This window comes from Notamacropus eugenii, chromosome 7, assembly GCF_028372415.1.
Source record: "Notamacropus eugenii isolate mMacEug1 chromosome 7, mMacEug1.pri_v2, whole genome shotgun sequence".
Lineage (NCBI taxonomy): Eukaryota > Metazoa > Chordata > Mammalia > Diprotodontia > Macropodidae > Notamacropus > Notamacropus eugenii.
Window position 1 is genome coordinate 18,573,339 of NC_092878.1, and position 22,215 is coordinate 18,595,553.

The following is a 22,215-nucleotide window of genomic DNA, read 5'->3' on the forward strand; positions in this document are numbered from 1 at the left end:
TATGTACCTAAGCATGTCTGTAATGCACACGTGTATATGTGTGTGTGCATGCATGTTATCATGTGCACATACCCATATGCATATATTAGTACATACAGAACACCTAGCAAGTAAATAAAAATCAGTACAAAGTGGTTTAGGAGGGAAGGTCTTGGTAGATGGGCAGAATCAGGAAGGTCTTCATGCAGAAAGTGGTTCTTGAACCCCCCCTGGAAGGAAGATCAGGATTCTGTCATTTGAAGGTGAAAAGGGACTGTATTCTAAGCATGGGGGACAGTCAATGCCAAGGCATGGAGAGGAAATAGAGAGAAAGGAAATGGAGCTGCGTCTTCTGTGAGAAACACAGAGAAGGTCAGTTTGGCTGGTTTGCTTTAGGTTAAGTTCATAGGAGTAAGTCCTCAGATGAGCAAACTGAGGCATGGGTAGGTGAATAAATCAACAAGCATTAAGTAAGTAAGTGCGTTCTATGTACCAAGTACTATGCTAGGCACTGGAAATATAAGTTGAAAGATGAGATAGCAATTCTTCCTCTCAAGGCACTTATATTCTATTAGGATGGAAGGAAATACGTGTTTATTAAGCATCTACTGTGTGCCAGACGTTGTTCTAAGCCTTTTACAAATATTATCCTATTTAACCCTCACAACAGCCTTGGGAGATAGGTACTCAGTGCAAAAGAAACACTAAACTCAAGGCTGATTACTTAATAGTGAGCTTCATTATTTGAAAGCTTCTGAGAGACAACCTTCTCTGTACTCCATCCCGTCTCTTGACCCATATGAGAACCATCTCAAGGGAAATAGTCACTGTTCAATCTCAACTATTTCTTCTGATTTGACCTATGGCCTCCTCCTTTGAACCCTTTCTGAATTCTCCAGGATCCATACACAAGGAATAACTCAGCTCAATTCTGAGAGATAGATCCCCAACCTTTGTCCTCCCCTTTTCTTGCTGAGAGGTTGGGAGACCATGATTAGGTATTTTTCTTCAGAGAGGGAGTCTAGCTATTTCCTTTCCTAGAAAAGTTGCCTGATAATTACTCTTTAACTAGGACTGATTGCAGATGAATTCTGGCCACTGATTACTTTATGGATGGAGAAAAGGGAGGAGTTGTTGATAGCAAAGCTGAGAAGGTTAATGATGCATGATCTTCATTCTAGACTAGGGCCAAAAATATCTGAGACCAGCACATTTTGATGGAGAATAAAGATGTCTTAGTGAAGAACCTCCCCCCTATCTCTTGTGGTCAGGATATGCTGAGGTACAAGAAGAAATAAGTTCTTGGGATGTCTGAATGAATGAACGGGTGAATGAATGAATGAAAAGGCATTTATTAAGAACTTACCACGTGAAAATCACCAGGCATTGGAGACAGAACAAATAGAAAAGTAAGACAATCCCTCCTCTTAAGGAGGTTATATTCTAATGGGGGAGACAGCACAGAGAGAAAGTTTTAGCAGCAAGTCAAATGGGAAGGTCCCATTAAGGCAGCAAAGGTTCACCCTATCAGTGATAATTTCAGTCTACCTTGTTAACACTGCAAATTGTTGAGGTCAATATGGTTAGATGGAAAGAACATTCATTAGACTAACAGAAAACATGGGTTTGAACTTACAGCTCTGACACTTAGTATTATAGATTTCAAGATGAAAGGGACTTAGAGACTATTCTAGTTCAACCTTCCCACTCTTCCACTCACCATTTTATAAATGATAAAAACCCAAACCTAAGAAGTTACATGGACTTTCTTAAGGTAAGAGAAGTAGTAAGATGAAGAACCTGAAACCAAACCCTGGTATTCTGAATCTAAATGTAGTATCCTTTGTAGAATACTTATGGTTTGGGCAATCTTGGAAAAGTCAACCTCTATGCAGGTTCTTCATCTATGAAATGAGGATGAGAATACTATGTTAACTACTTGTTTCTCAGGCTTGTCATTATAATGACTTCAGTAGCTTCTCCACTCTGCCAAATCAAGAAGCCACCAGGGAGACTCAAATTCCCTGTCTCCCCATCAAAATAACATGTTTGGTAAAAGCCAAAAGCCCCTCTCAACTAGCCAACAATTCTCTAAGAACTAGGGAACTCCCTCTCCCATTCCCAGCATAAATCAGTACTAATCCCCAAACCTTGACCTGTACACAAGGTCCAGTCTCTGTACTCCCTCACTCAATGCCTACTCTTGCTTGACCCAGAAATGAGCCCATAAAAATCCACTTGATTTTACCCATTGTGGTTCCTTCTTCCACCAGGACTCTGTTTCTATTGTTTCTGTCTGTCCTTCTTACTGTACTTCCTCAAAATCAAGCTGGCTTGCTTTATTGTCTCTCTGCTGATTCTGTTTTCAAATTTGTTGTGCTGTGTTGTCCTGAACTTTGGAATCTTCCAGACTGGCTCAAATGGCCTGAGACAGCCATGAGCATGAAATGAAGGTACCTGAGAAATCTCAAAGTGAGGGCAGAGCCAAGATGGCAGAGTAGAAGCAGGAGCCTGCTATAGCACTCCCCCCAAACCCCTCAAAAAAAACCTGTAAAAAATTACTCTAAACAAATTCTAGCAGAAACCACAAAATGACAACTGGAACAAATTTCCAGTCCAAGACAATCTGGAAGGTCAATGGGAATGATCTGTGGCACCAGTTTGGGAGTAGAGAACAGTTTGGTGGAGCTGCAGATGGAGCAAGCCTTAGGGAACTGAATTATTGGTGGCTGCTGTGGATTCCTGACTTCTCAAACCACAAACGATAAAGAAGCTTCAAAGATCAGTGAGAAAGGTCTCTCACCTGGCTGAGAGGGGAGAGTGGTCCAGTCCCAGCTGCAGCCCCAGCCCTGGTCCAGCTCCATCCCCAGGAAGGCTGCAGCCACTGCTGAAGCAGAGGCTGCTTCTGGAGCCCTCCACTTAAAGCTCAAGTCAAGTAATTGGCTGGGAAAATGAGTAAACACGGGAAAAAGAAATGGACTACAGATTCTTACTTTCTTGGTAAAGATGTATTTTCTTATGTCATTGGTGATGAGGAAGATCAAAACAAACAGTAAAAAGACAACAAAGCCAAAAATCCTGCATCCAAAGCCTCTAAGAAAAGTATGAATTGGTCTCAGGCCATGGAAGAGCTTAAAAAGAATTTTGAAAGTCAAGTCAAAGAAGTAGAGGAAAAATTGGGAAGAGAAATGAGAGTGATGCCAGAAAATCATGAAAAAGCACTCAACAATTTGCTGAGGGAAATCCAAAAAATGCTGAAGAAAATAACAGCTTTAAAATTAGACTAACCCAACTGGCAAAAGAGGTTCAAGAAGCTAATGAGGAGAAAAATGCCTTAAAAAGCAGAATGGACCAAATGGAAAAAGAGGTTCAAAAGCTCACTGAAGAAAATAATTCTTTAAAAATTAGAATGGAGCAAATGGAAGCTAATGACTTTATGAGAAATCAAGAAACTATAAAATAAAGCCAAAAGAATGGAAAAATAGAAAAATGATGTGAAGTATCTCATTGAAAAGCAACTGACCTGGAAAATGAATCCAGGAGAGATAATTTAAAAATTATTAGACTACCTGAAAACCATGATCAAAAAAAAAAAAGCCTAGACATCACCTTTTAGGAAATTATTAAGGAAGACTGCTCTCATATTCTAGAATCAGAGGGTAAAAATAGAAATGGAAAGAATCCACCAATCACCTCCTGAAAGAGATCCCAAAAGGAAAATTCCTAGGAATATTGTAACCAAATTCCAGAGTTCCCAGGTCAAGGAGAAAATATTGCAAGCAGCAAGAAAGAAACAATTCAAATATTATGGAAACATAATTAGGGTTAACACAGGACTTAGCAGCTTCTACACTAAGGAATTAGAGTGCTTGAAATATGATATTCCAGAGGTCAAAGGAGATAGGATTAAAACAAAGAATCACCTATCCAACAAAATTGAGCATAATAGTTCAGGGGGAAAAAAATGAAACTTCAATGAAATAGAGAACTTTCAAGCGTTCTTGCTGAAAAGACCAGAGCTGAATAAAAAATTTGACTTTCAAATAGAGGAATCAAGAGTACGAAAAGGTAAACAGGAAAAAAAAATCATAAGGGACTTATTAAAGTTGAACTGTTTATATTCCTACATGAAAAGATGATATTTGTAACTCGTGAGACCTTTCTTGCAGTATTAGGATATTTGGAGGGAATATATGTATACATGATTATTTATATGTGTATGTATATTTATATATATGAATATGTATATGTGTATATATATAATACATATATTAAAAGAAAGTGTGAGAGAGAGCACAGGGTGAGTGGAATATGAAGGGATGATATCTAAAAAAGAAAATTAAGCATTGAGAGGAATGTACTAGGAGAAAGAGAAAGGGAGAGGTAGAATATAGTAAATCATCTCACAAAGAAGAGGCAAGAAAAAGCTTTTACAATGGAGGGGAAGAAAGCAAAAGTGAGAGGGAATAAGTGAGTCTTAATTTCATCAGATTTGGCTCCAGGAGGGAATAACATGCACATTCAATTGGGTATGGAAGTTTATCTTACCCTACAGGAAAGTGGGGTAAGAGGATAAGAGAAGGGGAATAATAATAGGGACAACAGATGGGGGGAAGGGGTAATCAGAAGCACACATTTGGTAGAGGTACAGGTGAAAAGAAAGAATTGAATAAATGGAGAGTGGGACAGGATAGAGGGAAAAATAGTCTTTCACAACATCTCTGTTATGGAGGTGTTTTGCATGATCACACATGGATAACCTCTATTGAATTGTTCACTTTCTCAATGAGGGTGGATGGGGAGGGAGGAAGGGAGAGAATGTGGAACTCGAAGTTTTAAAAATGAATGTTAGAGGTTGTTTTTACATGCAACTAGGAAATAAGATATATAGGCAAGGGGTATAGCCTATCTACAGGAAAACAGAGGGGAAGGGGACAAGGGGTGGAGGGTGATAGAAGGGAGGGCAGATTGAAGGAAAGGGGAGTCAGAATACATACTCTCCTGGCATGGGAGTTGGGGGGAAATGGAGAGAAAATTTGAAATTCAAAAATTTTTGGAAATGAAAGTTGAAAAAAATAAATAAATCTATAAGGGGAAAAAATCTCAAAGTGCTATAGTGATAGATTCTTATTCATACTCATGATTATTATGAAACAGTGCAAAAAAGTGCTTTATAGCCTAAAAAGATGATACATATAAAGACTGACCTCTGGACTGAGACTTCTGAGAAGCCAATAGTCACTGGGCAGTAAGCCAGTGCAATACTGAATACTTGTCCCAGTAGCCACAGTGAGGATACAGAGTAGGCAGCCTGGTAAGTCTCCTGTCTCACAAATTATGTGTGAGTGAGAAACACTACAAGCAAGATGAAAAAGGGACATTTGTAGAAATGAAGAGGATCTCATCAATTTTCTTTTCTATACCCCAGAAGCTCAAAGAGTATCTTTGAAGGGTATCTTCAAAAGTTCTTAACCTAGATTCAGAGGGTCCTTGTACTTGTATGGGAGGGAAAAATTCCCTGACTTCTAACTGAAATTTAGCATTTTCTTCCATTATGAATGTAGAGCACAGAATAAAACATTCTGAGAAGGGGTCCACAGGTTTCAGTTTTTTATGAGTCTGCTTGTCCACTAGATTGCCTTAAGGGCTGAGACTTCATGATACATGTTTCTCCTCTGGAGCTAGCACAGAGCTCAACACATATCTGTTGATTTGATTTGATTTCATTAAAAACAGACAGGGTTTAGAAAGCTCTGGAGGCAATGCCAAGCAACTCTGGGTTAAATCTTTCTTCTTTTCCAGAATTAATACTGTGTACTTCTAGGCATAACTCTTGTTGCTGTTGGTATATTTGAAAATACCCCCAAATCAAACAAAATCCTTGGTTCTCCCCCTTTCCTTTCATGCCCCCCCCATTCAGTCAGTTGCTAAATCTTATTTAATTCCATTCTTTCCCTTCCCCCATCTACCCTTCCCTGCTGTTGCTACTGTCCTACTGTTGTTCAACTCTCCAAACCAGACTTCCAGTCTTGTCTCTCTCCATCTCTCTCTGTCTCTGTCTCTGTCTCTCTCTCTGTCTCTTTCTCTCTCTCTGCCTTTCTCTGTCTCTGTCTGTCTCTGCCTGTCTCTCTGTCTTTTTCTCTGTCTCTCTCTCTCTCTCTCTCTCTTATTGTTCCATCATCCAAACTTCCTTCTTCACCTATCACACTCTTTTAAGTGTTGTTTTTCCCTAATACAATGTAAACTCTTCAAAAGCAAGGATTGGCTCACCTTTGGATTTCCATCCCTTGTGATTAGAATAGTAGCTGGAATATATAATAAGCTCTAATAAATACTTTTATGTTGATTTATTTGGTTGTTCGTTCATCCATTCATCCACCCATCCATTCAACCTGTTAGTATTTCTCACATCCATCCCCTGACTCCACTAACAACATAACCAATCTAGTGCAGACCCTTGCTACCTCTTCCCTGGAGTATTACAGAAATCTCTCAACTGATCTCCCTCTTCCACTATTCCCTTTGTCTAATACACCTTCCACACAGCTGCCAAATTTTCATTCCTCAAGTGTTTCTCAACACATCACAGTCCTGTTTAAGAAGCTGTAGTGTCTCCCTCTTGCCTCTAAAATACAATATAAACTCCTCTCTTTGGCATTTAGAGCCTTTTATAATATGACTCTGGATGACCTCTCCAGGTTTATATCCCTGTCAAATATTCAACGTTGCAGTCAAACTGACCTACACTTACTTGTATACATACTTTATCATAATATTCAAATGTAATCTTTTTGAGCTCAGGGACTGCCTTGTTTTTCATTTTTGTATCCACAGTGCCTTTCATATAATAGATGCTTAATATGTTTATTGAACTGAATTGAATCTGATATTATTAACCATATGGATAAGGAAAGTATTATTGTTATTTTATAGATGAGCAAACTTAGTGGCACAGTGGATAGAGCAACAGAGACTGGAGTTGTGAAGTTTTGAGTTCAAATTCTGCCTCAGATATTTACTAGCTAGCTATATGACCCTGGACAAGTCACTTAACTTGGTTTGTCTCAGTTTCCTCATCTGTAAAATGAGCTGGAGAAGGAAATGGCAAACCACTCCAATATTTTTTTCCAAGAAAACCTCAAATGGGGTCACGAAGAGTCAGACATGACTGAAAAATGAACAACAAATTAATATCAGAAGAAGCTGAGTAAGGTTTACATTGTTTTAAGAGCCAACAAACTTCTTGTTTTTAGTCTTGTATTCTGTCCATTGTAAATGTATGCCTTTCTAAGATATCACATGCATCATATATCTAAATATAAACAATGGGGAATTTCATTGAAAGCACTTAAAGGAGTGTTATCCACTGTACAAATGCACATTCATTCTATAGTATGCTAGAACAGTAAGAAATCTTAGAATTAATCTAGTCCAAACTGCTTAGCTAATAGATGAGGCCCCGAGAGTTTGAACAATTGACCAAGGTCACACAGCTAGTTAATGGAAGAAACAAAGTAGAGAGGTGTTTCGACGTCCAAATTAGCATGTTTTCCACTGTTAACATGCTAATGTCTCAACATTAATTAAAACAATAACGAGATTGCAGCTACCACAGTATCAATGCTTAGAGAAGCAAGAAAACAATCTTTGAGAGTGACCTTCAGACCTTAGCCTAGGAAAAGGACTTATCTGGCAGCGATACCACCTTTCTACCTGAATTTGGTTGTATGTGCATGGGACCAAAGCTATGTAGGAAATGAGCTACGTTTTGAACCTAATTACCCAGACAATCACAAATACTCATAAATCACAATGAATTCAAATTGAGTAGGGATATCAAAATTATTCTCAGAGATACCAGGTAAAATGTGATAGAAAAAAATAGCTCTATGCAACGTGCTAGTAAGGAAATACAAAGGACAGTAGACTCAGTCGAGAAGGTTGGTATTCAAATATCCAAGGGGATGAAGGAGATGTAAAGACTTTGATAATACAGGAAAGATAAAATCAGTCCTGATCATAAGTGAGAAATATATATAAGCAAATGTTCCGCTTATACTTTTGGTCCATTTTTCAGCTCACCACAAAGGGTAGGTGAACGTAAGATGAGTCAAAAGAATTTTCTTGTTAGCAGCTCTGGTAAAAGGGGGAGGGCTAATGATGGAGTGGGGGGAGAAACAGAGAAAGAGATAGAAAAGAAAAGGTGTTATGAGTGTGTCTGCACGTGTCAGGGGTGGGGAATGGAGTGGAGGTTGAACGCATGGTGGTTAAATAAGGTTTTGGGATTTGCTCTGGATTTCATCATTTGGATATTTTCCTTTTCCCAATACATACGAGGCATGCCAAGTCGTAGTGCAGTAAGACTTTTGTGGGCAAATGTGCTTATCTAGGGACTAAACAACTTGGAAGACGCCCCTGGAGCATCCCTGATGTTCCAAGTTCACATAGTCTTGCGTGCGCAAAGACCCTGTCCTTCCCATTCCTCTCCTGCCAGTCCTGGCCTTTGGTTTCAGTTGCGTAGGAGCGCTGGGAATATGTCTCCTCCTCTTTGATGCCCAGATGACTCTTCTTCACTCAAAGGTAGAAGCAGGTGGATAGATCCAAGTCCGAGTCCTCCAGAATGAAGGAGCTTGGCCAACTACCATGGCTAGCGCCTTTCCAGTGCGCTTACCCGACCAGACCGTTGACCCGTAGCTTGCCTACTTGGTTGGGCATCGCTCTCTCCTCGCTTCCCCCGCCTCGGCCTCTGCGTCTCAGTGACAAGTGCGGATTGGGCAGCAGTTCCTGGCTCCCTCCTCCTCTCCTCCCCCAAACAAACGCCGAGGGCATGTGAGTCCCGGCCTGGGAATCTGGGCGGCTCTATCCGACGGGGGTGTGGCGGAGGAGGGGCAGAGGGCGGGCCCGCGGTAGCAGCGGTGGCAGTCACAGTCCGGGCAGCTTCTGGCTCCAGCTCGGGACCCCGCCGCAGCATCTTCGCTGCAGCCACCGCGGCCGCCACACCTGGCCAGGTAAAGGAAAGCCCTGCCCATTCACTTCTCCCCTGGTTCTGTCCTGTAGCCGGCCCTGCCTCCCTTCCCCCACTACCCCACTGCCTTTGGCCACCAACTGCCCCCTCCAGAAGGAGCTTCGCTTTAAAAACCTGTCCTGCCCTATTACTTCAATTACCCATAACTTCTCCCCTCACCCGCCGCCTCTGCCCTCGACCCTCCCTGTCCACCTCAATTGGCTCCTAAAGTCTACTAGCATCCTTCCGTTGGCAACCCTGCCAATAAGGTTCCTCACTGCTGGGCCAAGCTGTTGTCCTTCCTCTGCCCCTAAAACCCTAAGAGTTGTGCTCCCAGCCCCTTGCACCTTACACAGCACAGTCCCATGCCTTGTACCCTTCTTAGTACAAGGCAGGCATAAGAAAGATGTAGAGCCCTATTTTGAGGCTATTACTCAGTTCAATTAGGAGCGCTGCAGTGGGGCTGGCTGAGGAATCTGGGGACTCTCAGTTGTACAGGGATACATATAGGCCCTTGGCTAGAAAACTGTTTATCTCCTTATTTTCTTCCTCGTAATCATTATTATCATGATGGAATCAAGTTACTTATTACGTGAGTGACCTTGGGCAAGTCACTTAATCTCTGCCTCTCAGGTTGTTTTTTTTAACCTCTAAAATCAGGGTACTGGATCTGACAATCTATTAATGTTCCCTCAGAGCTCTAAATCTGTGATTCTTAGATGGTGAGGATCACCTTATCTCTTCCCTTAGTCCACACAGCAAAACTCTTACAGGAAGGCTCTGTTCAGACATATAAAGACTGACCTCAAAAATAGTAACTGTGTCTCTTTCCTGAAACTGAGATCTAACCCCACATCTCAGTGACAGGTATTTGTGCATATCTGTGGGTACATGTGTGAGGAAAGCTTTTATGTACATGGAGGGGATGGGAATTGGGAAAGAGGGTTGTATTAGTTCAATATCCCCCATTGCAGAAAGCTGATATCTACTAGTTAAGGCTGCTGGGACATCTCTTTACTTCTGTCAGTTTGACACAATTATTTCCTGAATTCTTAGGGAATCTGATAACCTCATCATAATGGAAAGAGCAGTGGACTTGGGAGTCATGAGAGGCCTGACCTGATATCCCAACTCTTATATTTACCAATTATTTGACCTCTGGTCAAGTCTTTAAATCCTAGTTTCCTCTTCTCTAAAATAGGAATAATAAATACTTGAATTACCTACCTTGAATTGTGGTTGTGAGGAAGATGCTTCAGAAACCTTGAGATGCCATGTAATTGTCACTTATTACTCTGGCCCATCTAAGACAGAAACCAGAAACAATGAGCAGTTGCCATACTTGAGAGGGATAAGGAAGTATGGGTTAAAACCATTACCCTGACATGATACTGATAACAAAAATTCATGCATTCTCCCTCTTTTTCTTTAATGATCCCTTTGAGGTCCCAGAGGTGGTACTGGGTGGGAATAGCAGTTTCAGTTACAGAACAGACTTGTAGAGTCTTTTTGTGGGCAGGACACTGCCTCTTTTTGGAATGTCATTTCTTTTGCTAGCCTATTGGTATTAGGGAAGTGATAGAAAGGCCTATGTAACTAGTGAACGCTCAGCTCAAATGAAATGAAGATACTCTTTTAGGGAAAGATTCACTGGTTTGTTCTGGGTCTCAAGGTCTGTCCTATTTCTTTCCCACTGTCTATTTCTGCACAGTCACAGTAAAGAGTTTTCTTTACAGAAACATTGATGAATACAATGGCTTTTTTCTACATGAGCAGATCAAAAGTTTGTTTTTTTCCTTCTTTAAAGGTCACTGGATATTGGTTCAACAAGTTTTTCAAATATCCACAAGGCATTATGTTAGGTTTGGGGATACAAAAAACATTTCATTTGAAGACTGGTTGCATGAGTGTATTATGTGCATATGCAACTGTACTTTTGACTTTCTTGGTAATGGCACTCCCAGTAAGGATACTCCTACCAATGCAGATGGGCATCTTGTCACGTATAGTTTAAAGAGTTGCCTGGGGCACTGAACAGTTATTTGCCCAAGGTCACATATGTGGTATCTGTAGGGAGTGATTCTTAAACCCAGGTCTTTCTGACTATGAGAGTTTATGCCATATGACTTATTACCAAGCATAAATGTGTCTATAACTGCCTTGTTAGCATTTCATCACACAAACCTGAACATAGAGAAACTTACATTCCTTTACAAAGCTAGTCTATTGATGAAAGTACTGGGGATATCTTACCTGAAGAAGACAACATTTAGTTGATCTTATTTTCAAATATTTCATGAACTGCTATGTGAAAGAGATATTAAACTTATTTTGCCTGGACCTAGGTGATACAATCAGGAACAATGAAGTTGTAGATCATCAGATTTCAGTTCAGTTGAAGGAAAAACTAACAGTTATAGCTATCAGAAATGAGAGTGTACCGACACAGCAGAAGGTGAGACCCTAACGTTGGCCATCTTCAAGTGGAGGTATAGGTTGGACTATGTTACTTGTAAAGTTCCTTTCAGTTTGGAGATTCTGAAGACCCAGTTAATACCTTCAAGGAGTTTACAATCTGATCGATGATTATAAATGTATACATATACTATGTATCTGTACATATGATACAAAACTGAATAGGAGAAATGCCTATGAGAAAGAAAAATTGCTATGAGAGGTATGTTGGAGGACAGTATATGGGGACATTGAAGTAGGAAAAAATGCTATGCTTATGTGATGTGATATTTATAGCATGCTGTCTCTCACAGAAAATACTCTTCAAGGTCACTGTGTAAAAGATTCACAAGTCACTCATGTCTTCATACTTTAATTTCCTCATTTAGGGAAGTGAAAATAATAATTGTGACCTCTTTCACTGGGGCCTGGAAAGTTAAAACGATGGAAAATAATGTTGTCAATATGAAGTGGTCTACGAAAACTTCACTTGAAGATGATCATTCTTGCCCTTGAGAAATATAATCTCTGGTTTTTTTCCATAGTGAAATGCAGAATTTATAAACTTATTCCTCTTATACATCTTATACTCTTACCTAAAGTCTTGGACCTACTATTCAATTTGAAACGTTTGGGGCTCTTCAAATTTATTCTAGTAGAACTGAATTTTAGATTTTAGTAATTGTCTCACTAAACTTTTCGTTGTCCAACTTGTGAAATTTTATTAAAGATGTTTAATCATAGCATCCCAGATTACTGACATATTGGGCTAATATTCATAGGATCATGGATCTTCCATGTGAGAGCTGGATATTAGGGTTAATAATACTGATCATAGATTTGGATCTGAAAATGACCTTACGATCTATTCCAACATCTTCATTCTTCAGATGAGGAAACAGAGGCCCAGCAAGGGAAAATTTCTAACCCAAGTCACAGCTCGTAAGTAATAGAGCCAACCTGAGTTGTTGGGTTTTTGGTTACTGCTCTATGCTTTCACAGAACTTTGTCTTCAAGGACATCTATTATTTCTTGGTTATATACATCAGTCTTAAAAATAAGACACTCAGCAGGTCCTGGCCTGTCTGCTGACAAAGTTTCAGTCATTAATCTGATTGGCTTGAGCTTTCACTATTGCTACACTATGGGAACTGAATCCTTGTGAACCTAATAGGTGCTTGCATCAACAGACGAGCTTTGTAAGGGAATTTAAGCTTCTCTGTGTTTGGGCTTGTGTGATGAAGGGCTGACAAAGCAGTTATAGTCATATTTGTGCTGGGTAATAGTCAGTATGTTATGGTGTGCAGAGAGCGAGCCTCAAAGTCAGAGAGACTCTGACAGAAAAACTCTTAAGAATCGCTACTTACACATACCACATATGTGACTTTGGGCAAATAACTGGTCATTGTACCCAACATCTTGCTAAGACTTTAAGTGATAAATTAGATGTCCATCAGCACTGGTAAAGGGAGCCTCCTTACAATGAGTCTCTATACCAATAAAATCACAAGTTCAACTGCATTTACAAATATACTCACACATATAAAGATATTTGTATATTTACACATGTATGTACATATCTACACATGTATATATCAACACATGTGTGCATGTTACACATATATACACATTCAGAATAATGCCCATATGATCATCCATAAATAGATCTTCCATATGTGAGTTAGGTGTTAGGGTTAATAATAATGCTCAGAAGACCTGGAACTTACACAAAACACATCCACACATTTTTCTTTTGGGATAGCCCCGTTTCTATCAATGCAGATAGGCACTTGGCTTATAGTCTAAGAGTTGCCTGGGGCACAGAATGGTTAAGTGCTTTGCTCAGGGTCACACAGGCTGTAGGTTGAAATAAAATTTAAGCCCAGTTTTTCCTCAATTGTCTCTTATAAAAAATAATTCGACAGAGATGGTGTACGGTACAGTGGGGACTGGGGAGAAACATTTGAGTTGAAAGTCAGAAGACCTGAATTGTAGTCCTGGCTCAGACTTTGTGACCTCCTCTCCTCCAACAATAACTTTGTGACTCCCAGATAATTTAATTTCTCCAGGTTTCAATTTACTCATCTTTAGAAGAAATAGGAACTAGATTTATGATTTCCATAGTTTAGAAAAGTCTGAGGAAAGGAAATTCCCTGTGTCAATGCAGGTCAACATCTCTGCAATATATTGTCTTCAAAAGTTGCCTAGAACACTGAGATGTGAAGGTCATTCCACCAGCATGTGCCAGAAGTGGAATTTGAATACAATTCTTCCTGGTTTTGAGAGTGACTTTGTAACCACTAACCATTTACCACACTGTCTCTTACCTTTAAAATGCGGGACCTAAGAGTTATTTGCAAGGTTGTTTTGAGGATCAGAGTAGATAACGTATGTGAAAGCACTTTGTAACCAGAAAGCACTGTTTAATCATGCCCTGTCCAGAACTATAAAATGATTGTGAGAAAACATAATAGGAAGTTATAAGAAGTAGGTAGTAGTTCCATCCAGTACTACCCAAGGATCTTGCCAGTCAGATCTATCTATATCATCTGTGGTTCAGATGTTCCAGGGTCTACTGTCTGTCAGTAGGTCACAGAGAACTTCCCAAAGGGGTCTCTTCTTGAACAAATGAAAGAGATACTCATAAAAAAATTCAACTCAGTCCAACCTTTAATCAGAAAATGAATCCTTTATATAACTTATAAGACTCAGTAGGAAGCATGGTCAAAGTAAATGATTGTCTTATGGAATAAGAAATAGATTCATCCTTTTGGCCCCCTGAGGGCATAACAGATTAAAGGAGACAAATTTGTTTTTCATGTAAAGAAAAACTTCCTTATGACTAGAGCTATTCAGAAATGGAGCCGATTCAAAGGTTGATCACGTGTTAGGAAAGGTGGTCAAGTTGATCAGAGGTTGGTCAGTTAGAAATTAGACTAGTTCACATCTGAGATCCCTCCCACCACTGAGATCCTATGATTCTGTGAAGTGTTATTTAATGGATTCAGTTTTTTAAATTTAAGCCATATTAATATGTTATGGAAGACCAGTCCTCCGTAGTTGAATCTTATTTGGGTTACTTACTTTAATAGCATCCTTCTTGAAGTATATAGCCTTAACCCCAAAGAGTGGCAGGCCAGCTGACCCATTCTGCAAGAGTGTATATGTAGGGTGGAGGTGAAGACTACTTGAGAGTAGGCAGGACCTCCTGTCAGCATGCAGAGTGAGATGGTAGGTAATGGAGAGATAGTGCAGGAACCATATAGCTATCTGTCTCACCTTTGGAGAATGGAAAAAGCTAGAAATAGAAGTCAGGGATATATTTATGAATTGTAGAATCCTAGTAGACAATGTATGAAAATAAGGAATTATAATGATAAATTTCTGTTTATTTAAATAAATTTCATACGTATGTACTCGATAGTATAGGCAACATGACATAATCTGTGGCTCTCTATAACAAAATTCAGTAATATATATATAGTATCTATCTAGCTATATTTTTAAAAAATTATCCTTTCAAGGTAGCAAGATTGTTAATGCCTCTGTAGCCCCAGTGGTTAACTTGGTTTGTTATACTCTGTTCAAGGTTGCTGTGGAAGGCCTATATTTTAGGAACGACAGTTAAGTCACTTGGCCAGTGACTTAACAGAAAAATGTGAATTCCAATGAAATATTAAACGTGGATCCCTTGAGAACATAGACTGCTGCTGCCTCTACATCTGAACATTGACTCTAGTGTGTTCAAATGAAGTTGACTGGATGAATGAATGAAGGGTATCTATTTCAGGTCAGGAAATACACTAAGTGAAGCCCAGAGTGTAATGCATCATCTAGGTGGTATGGTGGATAGAGCACTAGCCTGGAGTTGAGAAAACTTAAATTCAAATCCAGCCTTAGACAATTCTAGGTCTGTGACCCTGAGCAAGTCTCTTAACCTGTCTGCCTCAGTTTCTCCAACTATGAAATGGGGACAATATCAGCACCCACATCTCAGAATTTTTGTAAGGATCCAATGAATAATGATTGTAAAGCACTTATTCTAGTACCTGGTACATACTAGGTGCTATATAAATACTTCTTTTTTCCCTGTCTCTGCTGCTTGCTTAACATAGGTTTTTCTTCTGATACTAGCCTTCAATAAGCAATTTTCTCACTCCATCAGTTTCTCTAACTACGAAAAGAAAATCTTCCCCTTAGTAGGGTGCCATAAATGTGGCTGAATTGAAATGATTACTCCAAGGTTTAAAATTCATTGAGGTTTTTAGATGAAAGTTATGTTGCTTGGGAAGATTTCCCTCCTATATAGAATTATGTTGAGAGTTATCACAGGATGGGTTACAAATTGCAATGTATTCATAGTCCATAGGAAGCAATAAATAACCTGTTTACTTAACACTGTTTTCAAACAGTGTATTTGTATCTTCAGTCTGTTCGCCGATGTGCCACAGCTTTTCTAGAAGTGTCAGTGGTATTACCACAGCAAGAATTAATAAAGCTGATTTTGTGTCATCCTTCAGCAAAATCAGTACCTGTGTTACATAGCTCCCAGTAACTTGAATAGAAATGTCTTATCTTGGATAAAAGTTTCCCTGCTGTTTATTCCCAGAGCAGTTAGGGAGCCTGAATTGTCTGTAGCTCTTCTGCTAAGTCCTAGATTTAATACAAAAAAAAGAGGTTTACAATCCTGCCTGCAGTTTGTTAATCTGCACAGGACCTGCTTGTAGTAAGTAAATAACATTATCTCTGTTTTAGAGAAGAAAAAAACCAGGGCAAAGAAAGGTTGAAATGATTTGCTCAAGGGTATGACTTTGAATATCATCTTGGTAGTATTTACTGTACCTGCTGAGCTTATATTCCACCTTCTGTCTGTGTCATATTAAGCCACATTGTTAAATTTCTGAATTCTCTCTCCCCTGTTTTTTGAATGCTGCAATACTTACAGGCTGAGCTGTAAGTCTGATGCCATGTGCTGAATGGGAACATAATGGCACATTCGTAGTTGTTTCATTTTCAGTACAAATTATGTTTATGTTAAAAGAATAAAACCCTTTTGAAAAAATCTTCATAATTCTTAAGCTTTGCAAATCTGTAAGTGTATAGAAATGGAAATTTATCTACCCATTTTTTGTCAGTGTAGGAAAAATGAGCAGGAGCATTCTTCCTTGGCTCTCTTTCCATTTCAGCGTCTTGTATCATTAGGCCAACAACACAAATCTTTGCCAAAAGGTAAATATACTGTCTTCCTATTTCTGTACTTCCTGCCATGATACAAAAAAACATAGATAGAAGAGTGTCTGTATTTAAAAGTCCACTGCCTGATTTTCATTAGACCTGCCCTCATTTCTTTCAGGCTTTGGATCTAGGAGTTGGTTCTTATTTTCATGGTGTTTGATTGCATTCAGATGGGTGAGGTAGGCTCAGGGAAACCAAGTCACAAGTAGAAAGGAAAGTGGAATGTGAAGCCTTTGTTGAACATTACCTTCCTATTCATTATCCTCTCATTCTTGTATACAAATAATTCACAGCCACAAGCTGTTGTCCCAGTTACCTAGAGGAGAAAACTGAGAAAGGGAGAGAGTAAGATCAAGGTCACATTTGGTCAGTGGCACAGCTAAGAGGAGAACCCAGGTCACCTGACTCCTTTCCCAGTCCTCTCTCCATTACTTCACACTAATACTCTTCAAGAAACAGTGGTATTATTGACTTTAAAAATTCACATGATATATGGTCACTGCTCAGATTCATTTTTTGTGTATTGTGAATATTACCATCTTTAGTCAGGATAGTTCATAGCTTCCAAATTTAGCACTAATAAAACTTCATTTAATCAGAATAAGCCAAATGAGCCAAAATCTAAATAACATAATTACAAATAATCCCATTGATAGGGAAAAGGCAAAGACATCTAAATAAACTAACGTAGTTACACAGGAAGTTCTCTGATGAGGTCAATTTAAAAGGTAAAAAAATGGAAGTGGGAACATTTAGAAACTATAACCATGATCTTGTAAGAGTAGAATCCAGGGAAAGGTTATATTCAGAGAAAGAAGAAGAAGGAAGGTGTAGAGTGACTGGGGCAGATGGGATAATGTTAACAGTTAACACAGACAAAGTAAAACTATTCAGTTGCTATTTTGTATCTGCCTTCTCTGCCAAGGAAAATGATCTTTAAACTAAAAAGTAAAAAAAAACCCAAAAAACCAACAACAACATGGATAATACGCAGTTGGGATGACTTTAAGTCTCTATGTCCAGAAATCAAGTCAAGTCAAGAGGGGTTCATTAAGTGCCTACTGTGTGTTAGGCACACTGCTCCTAAGCACTGGCGGCACAGGTTGTTTGAAGAAGTTGCAGATATTGTTCTGGAATCACTGTTGTCAGTCAACAAGAAATCAAGGGGACAGAAAGAAATCAGAAAGTGAGGGATAGTTAAAGTGGGAGATGTACCTTTTGGAAATTATCTATTGGTGAACTTGACCTCCCTCCCAGGGAAAAAAATCTAAAGTAGATTATTAGATGAATGTTTTGTGAACCCTTAGGAAAAAAAGGTGAACATTGGGATTGAGAAAGGGTTCACTAAGAAGAAGTCATGATAAACTCTTCTCATTTCTTTTTTGGAAAGGATTACTAGGTTGACATTCTGAGGAATGCTATAGTCAGCCAGTCACTCAACCACCATTTATTTAGCATCTGTTCTATGTAAGTAATTATACTAATTTCCAGTAATAAAAAGAGAAGCAAAGGATAGTCCCTGATCTCAAAGAGCTCACTGTCTAATGTTGGAGATCACATGCAAATAACTGCATAATGTGTGTATGTATTATATATAGACATAGATTGTATATGCATATATAATGTACATGCACACATATATGGATATTCACGTTTCATATATATGATAAATTGATGATAATCAACAGATGAAAAGCACTAGTTTTAAGGAAGATCAAAAATGGCGTCTTGCAGAAGATGGGACTTTAGCTGAGACTTGTTCATAAGGAAGCGAATAAGGTAGAGATGAGGATGGAGACAGTTCTAGGAATGGGAGACAGTCAATGAATACTCTTGGAATCAGGAGATGGAGACATAGTGGAAATGCATTAAAGGAAAGGTTCAATATTCCTGTGCATAAGGAGAAGAAATATAATCTGTATGATTTATACAATCATCTACCTACTTTAGGTGGAACTCTAGGTGACTGAACAACCACATGCACTAAAATGTTGATGAATGCGTTGATGTCAGCCTGGAGTGAGATCTCAAGTGGTGCACAGCAGAACTTTCTTCAGGCTGGTCTTGCTACATGTTTTTATCAGTGTCTGAGATGAAGACACAAAAAGCATACCTATTAGTATTGATTACAGTCAATTTGGAAAATAACATGACGTGGTAGAAAGAGTCCTGGACTTAAAATAGAATGCAAATGTGAAATATCATTTTAATTGTTAATTATTATTACTTTAAAATATCTCAGTGGGATGAAACAAATGGTTCACAAATCACAGGGTAAAATTTAATAAGGATAAATTTAAAGTTGCACTTAATTAAAAAATCAGTTGCATAAGAATAGGATGGAAAGATTTGACTTAATAACAGTTCATTTTAGTTGAACGTAATTTCAGCATGAGCCTGTGGCACCTATTTGGCTACTTAAAGAACTAATGTGATCTTATACAGAATTAAAAGACATATAGTATTCAAACAAGGGAGACAGATTTATTTCATTCGATATAGGTCATTCTGTTCTGGGAACTGTTTTTAAAAGAGTCACCTCTGACCTGGAATTAAATTTTTATGAAGGAGACCCTGGATTCTTAATGGTGAGCAACTATTTTACTTCATCCTGGTATCAGGCCAATCTCCATGACATGCCTGCCTCCTTTATCCTCTCCTCTTACAACTCTAGCTTCCAGATTAACCAAATCAACATGACCATTCCAGAAAAGTCAATTATTTGCCTTACTTCTTCCAGTTACCATTCTTACTTCTCTGTCTAAAATACTCCTCTCTAGTCACTACTTCTCTCTATGTATTGTCTTCTTCTAGAATGTAAACTCTTTGAGGTCAAGGTCTCATTTGTTGTATTTGTATGTCCAGTGCTTAGTATGGTGCCTAGCACATAGTGAGCGGTTAATAAATGTCTTCTCATTCATTCATTCATTAGCTGTTTATTAAGTGAATATTTGCATCATTAAGTAGCATAATTAAATAGAATCCAGAATCCAGAACCTAAGCTCAAATCCAGTCTCAGACATTCGCTAGGTACGTGATCCTTGGCACTTAGCCTCTACCTCAGTTTCCTCATCTATAAGATGAAGATAATAATAGTACCCACCTTCCAGGGTTGTTTTGAGGATGAAATGAGATAATATTTGTCAAGTGTTTTGTAAACTTTAAGGCATGACATAAATGCCAGCCATTTTTATTTTTGTTGCTACTGTTGATAAATTACAAAGATGGTGATGGGACTTAAAACTATGACCTATGAAAAAAGGTTGAAAAAAACTTGAGACATTTCGCTTGGCAAAGAGAGGTCTTGCTACATGGAGAGACAAAAGTACAGAATTGTACGATTGCAAGGTTTCTCAGAAACTATTGAGTTCAAAGCATGAATTCTATCTACCACATCTGCAATAATTAGTTACCTAGCTGATACGTTAATATTTCCAATGATGAGTAACTCACTACCTCTTGAGGTAGTCCATTCCCATTGTTAAAAAAACAAACCATTAATTATGAGGAAATTCTTCTTCATAATAAGTACAACTGCCTCCATGTATTATTTCAGTTATTGGTTCCAGTTCTGTCAAATGAAGTCCAGCAGAAAAAGTTTAATCCCTTTTCTTTGTGACAGCTCTTTAAAATATTTAAAGATGACTAACATGCCACTCCTCCCTCTATCTTCTCTCCTGTGGGTTAAACATTCTTAATTTTTTCTACTGATTTTTGGATGGCCTGTTTTCTTGTATTCAAATAATCTATCAACAGTCACGCTTATTAAGTAACTTCTTGTTCCAAGTGGTAGGCATACAAAAAGTGGAATTATTTCTCTCACCAAGAAACTGCATTGTAACCCAAGAAATCTGTAAAATATGGATAGTAATAGTACCACTGAATGTGAGAATCAAATGAGATAAATAGGAAATCACTTAGCACAGTGCTGGCACATAGCATTATATAAATATTGTTGTGTTGTCATTGTTATTGTTGTTAAGAGACAACACATATGTATGTAAGGATAAAAATAGGGGATAATATTGGTATGGATGGTGCAAGCATCTGGGATGCTCAGGAAACAGGTGGCACTTCAGTGGATTCCAAGAGACGGAGGAGAGGAAGGGGTACATTTTAGATATAGGAGATGGTCAATGCAAACACATGGAGATGGAAGATGGAGTGCTGTGTGTGTGAGAAATAGCTAGTAAGTTGGTATGGCCAGATTGTAGAGTGTATAGGGGGGAATAATGTGCAAGAAATCATCACTGTCCTAATCCCTTTCCTTTCCTGGTATTTCAGTCTGTCAAAGAGCCTTCTAAAATCAGGTACCCAAATTGGGAAGCAGTATCCTAGATGTGAAATATCATTTCCTCCATTCTGGACTCTGCACATTTGAAAATGTAGCCCTTCCCCCAAACAAACAAACAAACAAACAAACAAATAAATAAATGAATGAATGAATGAATGAATGAATGAATAAATAAATAAGAAAAAAAAATGCAGCCCCAAATTCTGCTGACATTTATTTCCTGTTGAACAATATTGTTGGCTTATATTGTTCTTTCAGTTCACGAAAGTACCCTGAGGTCAATCAGTTTGTCTTTTGTCCTTCCTATTCCTTCTCCTTGATGAAAGTAAGATCTCAGAAAACTTCTTTCTATTAATATCTCCCCCACCCTGCCCTTAATACAAATTTTTAACTCAAGTATGGAATTTTACTTTTTTTCCTATTAGATTTAATTTTCCTGTCTTTGGACCATTGTCTCAAACTATCAGAAATGTTTTGGTTTTGTTGTGTTATGTTGTGTATCACATCAGCTATCCCTTCTACCTTTGGGTCCACCACTACTCTGATGAGCATCTAATTTCTATCCTTTTATGTAAGCCCAGATTGAAATGTACAACAGAGTCAGGTCAACAATAATGTCCTATGATATTTCATTAGAGAATTCTCCCCAGATGGACTCAGAGAATGATGACTGATGACTGGATTGGTCAGATGATTTCGACTGGTCAGACAGGACTGATTGGTTGGTTCGGCTTGGTTAGGGGTGTGTCTAAATACCCCTCACTGTATTATCATGCCCAACAGAAAGAATATTGGAAGCTTTCAGACAGAAACTGATTTTCATTTCTGTCAGTTTAATGCAACAAATCTAGCACAGAACCTTGTGTATAGGCATTTAATGACTGTTTATTGAATTGAATTAAATTGTAGAAATAATACTAACTTAGGATAACAATAAATTGAACTTTGGATGTAGTAAGCCCTTAGGATACGTCCATAGGATAAACATGTTTTTCATTGTAGGGCCTAACATAGTGTCTTGCTCAGAGCTGGAGTTCAACAAATATTTTGTTTGAATGATTGAGATTAATTTTATATAAAAAAAGATTTCGTATATATATAAGAACTTTTTAATGCTAAGAGTTTTCTAAAAATGAAAAGTAATGAGCTCTCTATCACTAGGACTGTTCAAGGGGATCAGTCAGTCAGTCAATTAAGCATTTATTAAGTACATATTTTGTGTCAGGGATTGTATTAAGATTTGGGAATA

The 22,215-nt window shown here is 38.5% G+C and overlaps 1 protein-coding gene across 1 annotated transcript in view; it reads left to right on the forward strand.

The window, feature by feature from the left end:
- Positions 1–8,927: 8,927 nt before the first annotated feature.
- The window catches only part of FMN1 (formin 1), a 523,482-nt gene continuing 510,194 nt past the window's right edge, over positions 8,928–22,215 (forward strand). Inside the window, exon 1 of the mRNA XM_072623605.1 lies at positions 8,928–8,987. The gene's annotated coding sequence lies outside the window, so the exon portion shown is untranslated. The remainder of the gene's footprint in view (positions 8,988–22,215) is intronic.